We start from the raw sequence: 12,795 nt of genomic DNA on the forward strand, positions 1-12,795 counted from the left end.
ACTTATTATGCAATATACGCTGCTTGTTTAATTATTTTGTGTTTTGTTTGCGTCTTCCAGCCACGACGCAATGTTTGTATTTGTATTTCGAACATTTCTCATAGCTCTATGTAAATATGGCACATAATTTATCTTGGATTTATGTATTTTGTTTTCAAAAATTTATAATCTGATTTATGTTAACTAATAAATTTATGAAAACTTTCTAATTTTTGCTCAACACTGTCACAATTTTATTAATTATCCGGTTTTTGGGCATCACAACCTTGATTGAAACCAGAAAAATGCAGGGATGTGAAAGTGATTTGCAACTAAATTTTTAAACTACAAGTGTATAAAAGTCAACAATATTAGTTGATGGTTAAATGAAATGAAACAATAAACGAAAAACAAAATTTTATCTTTTCCATATCACATAATTCCTAACAGCTTGAAACCTACACAAACTTTGCGATCACTCCCACCAGCAACCAAGATAATCGCCAAGAAAATGAAGTTTCCAACACTCTCCTAATTTTCTGAGCGTATCTCTGGCGACCTCGGAGCGTGTACCGTCTACAGCACATCATATTACTCAAATTCATAACAAAGTAGCCCATATTACCAACGTATAGAGGTCCATAGATTGTAACTTGATATGCAGTTGGCCATACATGCAGCTAATTTCATAACTTGTATTTTGCAGATAGCACTGCTCATGCTCAACTTGTAAGACTTTGTTTATAAGGAACTCTTGGCAAATAATGTGAGACGGTATGATTTTAAGGAGATTTCTCCTCGCATACTAGCGCAACCTCATATTTTTATTAATTTATTTTATTTCTTAGCGAAAATTAAAAAGTAAATATTTTAACAGATTATGCCAGAAACCATAACATGTATTATAGCGCTCACTATTATAACACACTGGTGAACTTATTAACCAGTAGCTTTGTCTACCCCGTAAAAGATAAAGGCGTGATACTGTATATGTCTGTATCCACAGTGCAGGTTTCTTCACGATGTAAGATTGCACCGTGTGCATGTGCATAGATATATTTTATCTACAATAATATAATTTCTAATTTGACAAATTAATGCAACAAAAAATGAGTTAATGAATACTGCATATTTCAACATGAATAATGAACATATCTTAACAACTTTGTAGTGAAAGTAACGTGTATGTTTCATTTAAGCAACACATTACTGCATACATTATTTCACAAAATTAAAATTTTCACTTATTTTGTAACGGTTTTCAAAAAGTAGTACATAACATCGTAAATGGGATGTTTTACTTCAGTTGTTTAAAAAAATCTAAATGGTATTCATACAAAATTATTTTTTATACGTATAACTGGCATATTCTCAAATACATTTTTTTTTCTTTGGTAAAAATAACTTAAACAGCCAGTAAATGTGAAATGTCAATGTTATTAAATATTCTCTTAAAATGAAAACATACATCCAACATTATAGTAATCGCAAGTAAATGGTAAATTAAAATTGTCTGGTACAATGTCATATGTTATTTAAAGTTGTAAAGTTTTTAAATATTTTATTTAAAACTTAATTTACTTCACTGTGATCCCGTCCACCTAATTTGAAGACATTGTCTGAACCCTCATCCACAGAATATATAATATAAAGAGATTAGAACGGGTGTGAAAAAAAATTAAATATGTTGGTTACTGTACTGTATTATAAATTTTATATACCTTTTTAATACTATCATGTAGAACCGAGTATTGAAGGATATACATAAATGAAAGTAAGTTATTAAAATGTAGCAACAACATCTATTTTAATGGTGAAGTAAACTGAAACAAAACCAGTCAAATGCAATCCAGCCTCGCGTACGAAAGGTTTCGTACTAATTATAAACACATACATGGGGGCCCCCGTAAATATTTGTTTTATTAATTTTTTTTGGTATGGTTGTCATAGCCGCAACAGATATCATTATCTGTGAAACAACTGCTTAACTGAGATACAGCCTGGTAACAGAAGGACAGACAGCGGAGTCGAAGTATCGCGGCGTCTCCTATGAGTACGGAGCCCCAAAACCTAAAGGGTAAAACAGAACCTTAAAAAGTGCCACAGATATTTTGTGGTCTTTCTAAACACAATTATGTTTTCGATGCTCTAGTACATCGCGTTGCTATAATATAGCCCAACCGCTCAGCTCTTGCACGGGATTATTTTAATGAATAGCCTTTGTTCTAGGGTTATTTGAATAAGAAAGTGGAACTTTCGCCGCATAGCTATTTTCCTTAGTAATTGAATTGGATGGATGAGCGTTTTGTCTAAACCCCTGGACTGAATCCGCTGAAACCCAAGAACCTTTTATGTTTTTAATTTAGAGTAAATGCATCACTGTTAAATGTAAATGGACAAGATACAAAAGAATACTGTTGAAATAAAATTTGTAGAAACTAAAATTGTACTGAAACGGATATTTCCAGTAGTTTTTATTGTTAAAGTAATTAATTTGAAACGTATTTCTATTCCCGAATTGATATTATTGTCCATTTCACAGAAACTCTTATTATATAATCTAATTGTTTCACCATTATAATATTATTTCATTTCATTTCATTTATTAAACTTTTCTTGATTAATTTTCATCTTCCTCGTATTGTGTAATTGAAATTTGATGAAAATTTTTCAATTAAAGAAAAAAAAAATACAATAACAATATAATTTTTGAAGTTGATGTAATTATGTCATTATGAACATAGTTTCAATATAAGGCGTTGTTGATTCACAAATATTTAACAGCAAACACCCAAAGATCCATGACCGAGCCTTCATAACATTAATTATACCAGAAGCTTTGAATATAATTCATTAATTATATTCAAAGCCTCTGTTTATAAGCCTCAAATTCACAAGTCGTGTTAATTCGTTAAACTCCAACAGAAATGATATGATAGCTAAAATAAATAAAAAATATAAATAAATACAACTTAAATTCAATCTATGTTCTGGTAAAAAATCCTATATGTTTTTTTATTCAATTATTAAATTATATTTATAAATAGTTTTTCTGGGTACAAAATTAATATATACGGGTATGTATAAACATCAAAACGATAAAATAAATGTTTGTTGTATAAGAGTCCCATTAAATATATATTTCATTCTGACTTTTAGTAATTAATTGTGTCTTCATGAGATAGAGCCTGATGACAAACGGATAGACAGACAGACGGGTGGACAGCGAAGTAATAGGGTCCCGTTTTAACATATAATTTAATTAATAAAAATAATTTAATAATTTAACAAAAATAATAGGGTTTTTTTTAACAGAACATAGATTGCATTTAATTTTTTTTTCTGATCATTCGGTCTACGGCAATCTCCATCTGTGTCCTCTCCCCGGAGACGAGGGCCGATCGTCCTTGTCCCCGGCTATTTAATGAGATAGATAAGCGAACTCGGGTTGATTTCCCTAGCGAGCACCGCTAAATAGTGTGCCTCAAGGTCGATTGGTGCGTTGACACGCAAACTTGATTTTGCTAATTTCCGTAAACGTCACGGCTATTGAACAAAGTAATCACTAGTAACTATAACACAGTTAGTTTTGATAGCAATGTGTTTGATTTGATACCTATATTCTCTTAGGTCCAATATGGCAGGTCCAGAAGTGAATCCCAATATCTATCCATACAAAAAAGTATAAATTGTCTGTACGTAATTGCAAAATAACTGCATTTTTTTCAATTGCAAGTCTTATTTACCCCCTTTACATAAACAATTTTTAGGGAACGGCTTGTCCAATTTTGAGTATAAGGTGAAGAAAATTACGGTACGATAATTTTTGTACAAAGCTGGCTTTCTAACCCTTGGATGTTTTGTACCACATCTCAGCGGTCAGCAATGAAAATCCCAACATATCGGTAATCTAGCGAACTAGCGAAGTGCGCATCAGCTAAAAGGTCAGGGCCGAATGCTCGCACCTTCTTTTTCTTTGTTCTTTCTTCTCTCAATCTCAATCGCGCTGAGCACTCGGATTTATCTTGTAGAGGGAATGCGCGGGAAAATATTGACACAAACCGTCGAGATTACAGAAATATAGCTTCTTAAATATACATCACGTAAATTATGCGAAAATCTATACTGCGGGGAACCATAGTTTCTACAAATCTTATTTATTTGTTTCCAAAGCTCTAATAGGTAGGAAACATTTATTTTAACACCCGACATCAGAAGGAAGTTATAAGTTTAACGTGTCTGTGTATCGGTATGTCTGTCCGTGGCATCATAGCAGCCAATCGGCTAAATCGTTTTTACACCCAACGATAGAAAGAGGAAAGTTATAATAAGTTTACCTATGCAACATAGCATTATTTTTACTCTGTCATTATTTTGCTACGCTTAGGATAGGCGACTAAAAGAGCGCGTCGCCCCAGGCTAACAATCTGTCTGATAAAAGCCCTGCTTTAACCAAACTATCCTTTTTACTTCGGTTTCAGCCACAGTCCAATTTATTTTATGGCTTCAAAGAGTATTCTGCCTTTGTTAGGCACAAAAGAGAAGAAAAAAAAACAACGATATGATTGATGTCTTTAATTTAAAATACGAGCTGAAAATTGTGCGACGTAACAAGTAATTTATTCACTTTATAGTCCAGTGAAATGAGTCATTTTGCAAGGAATTTAATATGTTGCGTTTATAAAGAGGCAGTTATGTGTCGTCATGAGATGAGAGTGCAATGGGATGTTAGTGTTGCTAAGAGTTTAGACTCATGAGGGCTCGTCACGCATGTCTCTTCAGATGCTTCATTGAGAAAAATACTATAATTAAATTCAAAAACAGAACATCATTCTTCAACTCTCGGGATGTCACAAACAGCAACATCTAAATATGTCTACTTATGTCGGCTGCCAAACGACTTCGAATTTCAAAACCTATCGCACCATTCGCATCTTTAGCTCGAGAACAAAGGCTCGCGTTTAATTTGAGCCTTTCTCTCACATCACTAGGCCCTATAGTGATTTACGAGTTGGGTCACATCCCAGGCTGTGGCCATACGACGAGGTTTCCTGTAATCACCACTCATTTGTTGCGAAGATCACGCCGTGGTCGAATGACGTTCGCACGTAATGCTTACATTTATCACGTTATACACGCTACACGACTTCGAGTCATCTCCACCTGGAAAAAAGATAACAAATGACTTTTCTTTTCAATTTAAAATCTGAGGTAATGTCTTGTACTGTTATGTTAAGTAATTCTAAGAATAATCCTTTTAATCTTTGCTGACTAAGAAGAAACTGGAAAAAAGAAAACATAATTCCGAGCAAAAATGTTCCTCTATTGGAATTTAGTGTTAAACAGGATCAAAGGCCGAACAACAACAGACGTTTGCGACCATCAAACACCACATCAAAATAAAATTGAAAGCGAAGTCTTACGGAATCAATTTGCTTTATACACCAAAATCAATCAGGCCAATATCCCGATCATTTGAGCGGTTTCGTCTCACGTTTCCAGTCAGAATGTAAATAAGCTGCGAGGGCGCACAATAGAGTTATTTACAAACGTCTTTAGCTTTCAGCGAATGTCAGATGAAAATCAAATAACATCAAAGAGTCGTTTATGTATCGCGTTTCGGAATAAAACTGGTTCAGCTACTGGAGATTACATTGGCGAGTGAGCGTGTATCCGGCGAACGCCCTTTCTGCGCCCGCTTGCAGACTATAAAATGAGGGTACAGCAATGACACTGTAGCCACCAAGCTGTTTAGGCCACCTAAACAGCTTGGACGCTGAGGGTTTTGGCTTTATGTAAAAAGTAGGTAAGCAGACCTTTTAATAGCGCTTTATTAGGCATAAAGAAAAGAAGTAACCAGGAATGTACTCAGATGAAAGGAAGGTCAATAGGTTTGTACTTTCATTTTGCTCTAATCATATATGCTGCTGCTATATTGTAAGAGCATACAAGAGCACAAACAAAATTGAGGATAACCATTTTATATAAATAAGTGACTGAAACCGAAAAAATGAAAAATACGCGCGATCATTATAAATGCCACAAACAAAAATAAAATATTCGTCAAGTTTATCTTTTACTATGTACCTAAGTAATATAAATTATGTTATGATAAAAATACATACACGGGCCACATAATTACAAACCATAATAGTCGAAAATTTCACAGCCAAGTGACCCTGCGTCCATTAAGTGTAACAAAAACTATGCTTCAACTTCAACTGGATAATTACAACAAAAAACCAACTAAATCTGATACGAGACCGCGCAAGCATCTGTATGCAAGTAAAAATGTAAGTGCAAGAACGAATTTAAATCTTATCTAAAGACTTGGAAAAATAAAAAAGGCAAGGACGCTGGCTCGCAACTTTGTTGCAACTCTTCAAAGATATAACTGGCTAAAAGCAAATAAATATATTTCTTCTTGCTGTGTAGACATTTTTTGTTGCCATTACGTGCCACTTTATTTGTCAATAATAATATAATTGACTTGATATAATCGACTTACAAAAAGAAAATAAGACTATTTAAAATCATGTCAATGTCTGTCTATTATCCTCGCCTGTTCCCGTTTACATTCGAAGCTGTGATACCCCGAAGCCCAGGGATCGCGAAATAATTTACCATTAATTTTTTTACAACCCGTTGCCTGCCTACGTCGGGGATGCTAATTGTTGCCTGTCAGCTGTTAAGGCATGTGTCCCTTAGTCGCCACGTACGATATTCTATTCTATTCTAGTGCGGGACCACAAGCCACCTAGCTTAACATAAAATATGTAATATTAAATTCCATTATAATCTTATTTTAAAAAAATAATGTATGCTTTCGACCGCACGAAAAGAGAACGCATATAGTGAAACATGCGTCTTGCACTGTGCAATTTGCAAGCGGTCAGCGCCTCAGAAATTTTTATGTCGGCTAGAGGCATGCTTGTTGCCGGCAGACTTATTCTTCTCTCGCTCTCTCATCCTGCGCCAAGGCAAGATGGAAGACCTTCCTATTTGTGAGGAATTTATTTTAGAATTCCAGTACTGCTCTGTAGTAATTTGAGACTTCAGTATAATGAGACTCGTTGTTGCGTCGTCGGTCACTTGTACGTATATGCAATTTGTAATTTTTTATACTTCGCAAACTTGTTTCGAAATTTTTAATCGATTGCTATGTGAATGCTAATTTATTCTTACTAGAATTTTATCAGTTATTCAGTCTATTTGCAAAATGTATTTACTATTAGATATTAAATAAATAGTAGGCTAAATATGTTTATTGATTTTGGATTTTGATACATGAGTTGTTTTTATTGGAAATATAGTTATTTGTAAGAATCGTGAATTTATAATAGTTATTATAAGTGCATAATTATGAAATAAATCTCCAGGTTCAGAATGAAGGACTTTTATCATATAGGTCCATTGTAATTTCCTCGCAAGCCAATTTCTGTTTACATCGGATGAAATTGTGTGCTTAAGTTTTTCTATTTTTTTCTATAACACCAAGCAGGCGAACAGGCATGCGGCCCATCTGATAGTAAGTGGTTACCATAGCCTATCAACACCTGCACCAGTGGTATTACACTCGCCTTGCCAACTCCAAACTGCACAGGACACATCGAAAATGTATATGTATACTGATAAAACTAGTTAGGCAAATGTATTTGTACTTACAGAGTTTTAAATATCTGTAATGGAGATCTTGAACTGCGGTTTATGAGAGAGACGAGGCGAGTAGGCACTAGATAGGTACTTTCTCCAATACGAAGACCAGTTTAGGTGAAAGTCCTAAGATCTACTGTGTTATACACTCTTTGATAAGATAATATTTGTTCGAACACGTCTACAAACTGACTTTCTTTCGTCATACTTTTTTTATGCATTCTTTCTTTTAGATTATGATAACCGCTGTATGTTCTATTTAAAAAAATATATACTACCTAGATATTGTCCGCGGCTCCGCCTGCGTGAATTTACCACGTGAACAGTTCTTTTTTCCGGATTGAATGTACCGTACTCATATCTACATGTATACAAAATTTCAAAAATATTTATGCAATAGATAAATCGTAAAAAGTTAAGAAACTAAACAACTTATTTTAATACTACTCTTACTTATTTAGAAATGTGATTTTTTTTTAAATATTGAAATAGGAAAGGGTCTGTCGTCATATTAGGATCACGTAAAATGATCAGAGAATAAAATCTATTCGAAAATTGTCAAATTACTAAGTGCCGTACATCATCTTAAATTACCTCTCCACACAACGTAAAGATGTCACGGAGACCATAAAGATAGTAATAAATCTCCAAAATTTCGACGAAAACAAAAAGTCCTTCGCGCTCCCGAACGTCCTTGGAAAGTGTGAATCATTGTTGAAGTTTTCCAATTTACTAATGTCTTCATTTAAGTCACACACGAGGTAATCTAACTTAAGATGACTGTTTCTTCATTTTTTGTATGAAAATGTTTTCTGTGCTCACAAATTGTGTATATTTTTAATACAAATAGTAAAAGTACAAAAGGGGGACTTGACGCTAAAAACATTGTCTAACATTAAACCTTTTTGTCTATGTACACTGTGATTTTATATCAACAACTTTCTGTGTAGATTTAAGATTGATATGGAACATTATTTAAGAAATAAATATATATTAGCTTTTTTTAATAATTTCAATATTTTGAAGTGCGTGAATTTTTAGAACATTACGTCCACTTTTGGGTCCGATTTTCCTGTAATAAATTTTTGTTTTATCGTTAGCACGGTTTATATTACTTGCTTTGGCAGTTTTATGGACTCATTTGTCATCGCTTTCCCCATTTAACACAATTATTCTTTGACTCTCAAATATTTTGCTAAGCCGTGGACGGATAGAGCATTATTGCTACCTGGGGAGTCCATTGCATATAAGAACCGTACAAAATTGGCTTGGGAAAAAAGCAAACATATCTCTTAAAGGTATTATAACGTATGTAACATCAGAGCTCCGATTGTAGGTTATGAGATTTGATCTAACAACATCTATTCATCTTCTATTTAATTCTAATAAAAGTAAATAAATCTTATTGAAACAAAAAGTTCTTTTAAAATATTTTTGGTGTAAAAGTTAGTCGCTTCCAGCGTATTTTTATCGTATCCATCTTTGTCAAATATCTCTGCATTCTTCTCCATAATGTGCCTCTAATTTTTTACCCACTCATGTTATCTCTACACTCTAAATCGTGCAGTTGATTCTCCCTTCTATCTTATCAAATATCGTTAAAAACATACAAATAGATACAATATTAATATAATTTAATCGTGGATTAAAAATTGTTAACCCATACTCTGTATGACAAACGAATAAGACATTTGATAAAAGCTACTCGTAATTGACTTGTACGCGCTAATGCTCTAATGAGAGTGGAAGTCACGAACTAAAGTAATTAACATAAACTCGGATACCCGGTCCGTCGCTAGGGGTTTAGGTAAATTGCAAACGCTAAAGAGAAAATTATGATAATAAACGGATAATTAGAACGTGTACGGATATAAATGTAGACAGATAGAAAGATCTACCATCATACGACTGACGTTAACGAAAGAAAAAATGAAACACAGTCAGTTGTAGCCTGATGTCCTCATGGGTATCCTCATATGTACCTAGTTCCACAGAAGAATATGTTTAAAAAGGAATTAATACATGTCAAATTGCCTGAAAGAGATCAAACAGCATTATTACATCATAAAAAAAATAAAGGTGTTTTAATGTTAGTTATATTGCTAATGCCTTTAGGCGACTTGAATAGGATGACATATGTTACTTGTGTTAGCAATGATACACTAGATGAGAAAGAATGCTAATTACATTGTAGCTTTCAATGATGCTCCGTCGTGCTTTCAAAGCTTTCAACAAAAATATTAGAATCCTTGGAAACTTATAGTTGAATGAGGACATATTGTGATATTGTTCATAACATTCATACTCGCAGAAGGTTCCAATCTGTCTGGAAACGTGGAAACGTGCTCAGAAGGCCAGACATCTTATTATATTGGGCAGATGCTGTACAACTTGTTTATACCTTTTTAATACCTATAATCTACTATTTAACTTATGTTTATACCTTTGTTTATACCTTTTTAATACCTATAATCTACTATTTAACTTATGTAGACTTGGGTAGAAAGTATGTCAGAAAATAATAAAAATCGAGTTACTTAATATATTTTTTAAATATTTTATTAATACACTCTGTCCTTCTTAAATATACCCAACTGGATTTAAAACAATTGTTTGTTTACAGATACAGCGTCATCCTGACGATATCAACAAACGCCTCGGACGGGTTCACTTTGATAAACGGTGAGTCAGTTTTCTTTCTATTTTTATCACAAAAATATTCTAAACCTAAAGAATATTCAGTAAGGTAAAATCATATGTTTATAACTTAATTATAAAACATATGATTTTTAAAAACATACATCGTTTTTGTAAATATTTCAAAAACGCAGAGGCAATTCAAAAAATGGTTTCTTCGTGTAATTCATGTAAATATAATCAATTGAGAAGTACCTAACTACAACTGAAAAATAATAAACCATAAGAATCAACTTTGTAGAAGAAGTTAGGTCAATCTTCCGTCTCAAGGACAGTACTGAAACTGAAATCGATATTTTCACGCCCCCGGCTGTATGCACCAGACCTTACACAACCGAGGACGGACAAGGACGGCGAATGTCATCCGGTCGTTTCACCCACACTAAACTAATTGCAGACTAATCAAGCTATATTCGTTTTCAGTTAGTGCCCAAATTATATTAACGAGGAAAGCAATTTTATGGATTTTTAGATTTTTTTCAAATCACAAAGTACTTACTCTAAAATATTTCAAAAGATTACTTGATTAGTAAGAACTTTTAATTCAGACCAAAAATAAAAAAGGTATTTTAAAATGCCACATCTATTCGGGAATCATGCAGATTGTCACACACGATACGAATGCCACAAAAATACTTACACAACCTCAAAAATTCTTCAAAACAAATGATTTTTTGTTGTGTTCACGTCGTGAAATGAAAAATAATAGCAGCTGCTGAATAAATAAATTACGACAAAAGAAATCCAACATTATGATTCTCTACTATTAATACTAGTAAAATACTACAGTGATGTCTCACTGAAAACAAATTATATTAACGAACGTCGAACATAGTTACACACTAGCGGCTGACGTGTAGGACGCGTGCAAGCGGTGCGGGGGGCGAGTACGCGCCAAGGTCATCTGTGACGTCATGCCGCGAGCGCGATGACCCCCGAAAATAAGCGAGCGTGTGTCGATCTGTGACGAGATGACACTTGTCAAACCAACGTTGACGGCGACACTCGTGTTATTTTGTTCGGTAATTGGCAAATAAATAAATACTCAAATAACGTATTGAAACTTTTAATAAAGTTTCCGAATGAAAAATGACAAAATAATATTATGGATTACGTCAGAAAGAACAAATGCTGACATGTTCATACATGGTACCCAATACTCCACTTCGTTAATGCAAAACATGGGGCATATGGAATGATGCACTTTACTTTGTCAAGTAATTTTCACGTATGTCGAAGTTAAGATTCATTCCGTGCTTTAACTTATCTTATCTTCACAAAAAATAAAACTAAGGTCACTGACTCATTTGCAAAAGTCATCTGAATATTTCGTAATACAACCGAACTATAAAATCTAGTACATGACGTGTCGTTTACACAGGAAACTTCCATTGCTTGTCGCAGCAGAAATTAAATTTTGTTGTTGCTTATTCGAATCACAATGTTACTCGTCTTTTGTTTGTATTACCAATCACTTAGGGTTTACACAAATACGTAAAATCTTTGCAACTTCTTTTTGCTCATTTCAGCTGGTCTGGTTGGTTCACTGTATTACATATTTAAAACAGATTTCATATTATAACTGCTTTTTAAACTACATCATCTATTAATTATACAATACTAGCGGCCCATCCCGGCTTCGCTCGGGTAAAAATATAATAAATTGTACACCAAAACCTTCCTCTGGAACCACATTATCTATTAATGAAAACGGCATGAAAATCTTTGCAGTTGTTTTTGAGTTTATCGCGAACAGACAGACAGACAGACGCGTCAGAGGACTTTGTTTTATAATATGTAAGGATAAGCATATCGAGGTATTTGAGGAAATCTCGAGATATAAATACCCAATGTTCTATTGCAGTGATTCATAGATTAATTAAATAGATTAATTAAATATGCGTGCAGAACTTTCACATTTGGAATATTGATAAGAATGAGCGGACAATCATATATTATCTTGACATGAGTTGACATTATAATTATTAATAGTGAATCTTTAGATAAATTCATTAACACAAGCGAAGCAAAGTGCAACAGTATATGGCCGTCCCGACATCCAGTCACGTCCAAGCTAGCCGGTTTATCTGACAATATCTGTCGAGCATATTGATGCTCCATACATCATCGTGGCAGTTCACTACCATCGCTCATTTATGATCAACTTTTTTCGCAATCATGTGCCATTCACATTGGACAACATAAAAAATAGGACAGCCACGCGTGCGGCATATTTATAAAAAAATATTCAGGTTGATTTACCACTACACAACCACTACACTATTTCTCTTTTCTATATTTTTGATATTCTAGTATTTTTCTTATTCCATGCTTATTCCATGTTATTGAACACAAGCATTAGAATCTTAAGTTATCATTAAATCTCTACTGGCATTAATTAAAATTGTCACATTAATAATACATTTACTATTATTATTATTGCTTTACATTTTGTAGCAATACCGT

At 33.6% G+C, this 12,795-nt stretch overlaps 1 protein-coding gene across 1 annotated transcript in view; it reads left to right on the plus strand.

Moving 5' to 3' along the window:
• Positions 1 to 12,795, plus strand: part of EcR (Ecdysone receptor) — a 187,973-nt gene that overhangs the window by 19,260 nt on the left and 155,918 nt on the right. The window contains exon 3 of the mRNA XM_053769155.2: positions 10,256 to 10,314. The gene's annotated coding sequence lies outside the window, so the exon portion shown is untranslated. The remainder of the gene's footprint in view (positions 1 to 10,255; positions 10,315 to 12,795) is intronic.

The sequence above is a fragment of the Plodia interpunctella genome, chromosome 3, assembly GCF_027563975.2.
Source record: "Plodia interpunctella isolate USDA-ARS_2022_Savannah chromosome 3, ilPloInte3.2, whole genome shotgun sequence".
In the NCBI taxonomy this organism is placed as follows: Eukaryota; Metazoa; Arthropoda; class Insecta; order Lepidoptera; family Pyralidae; genus Plodia; species Plodia interpunctella.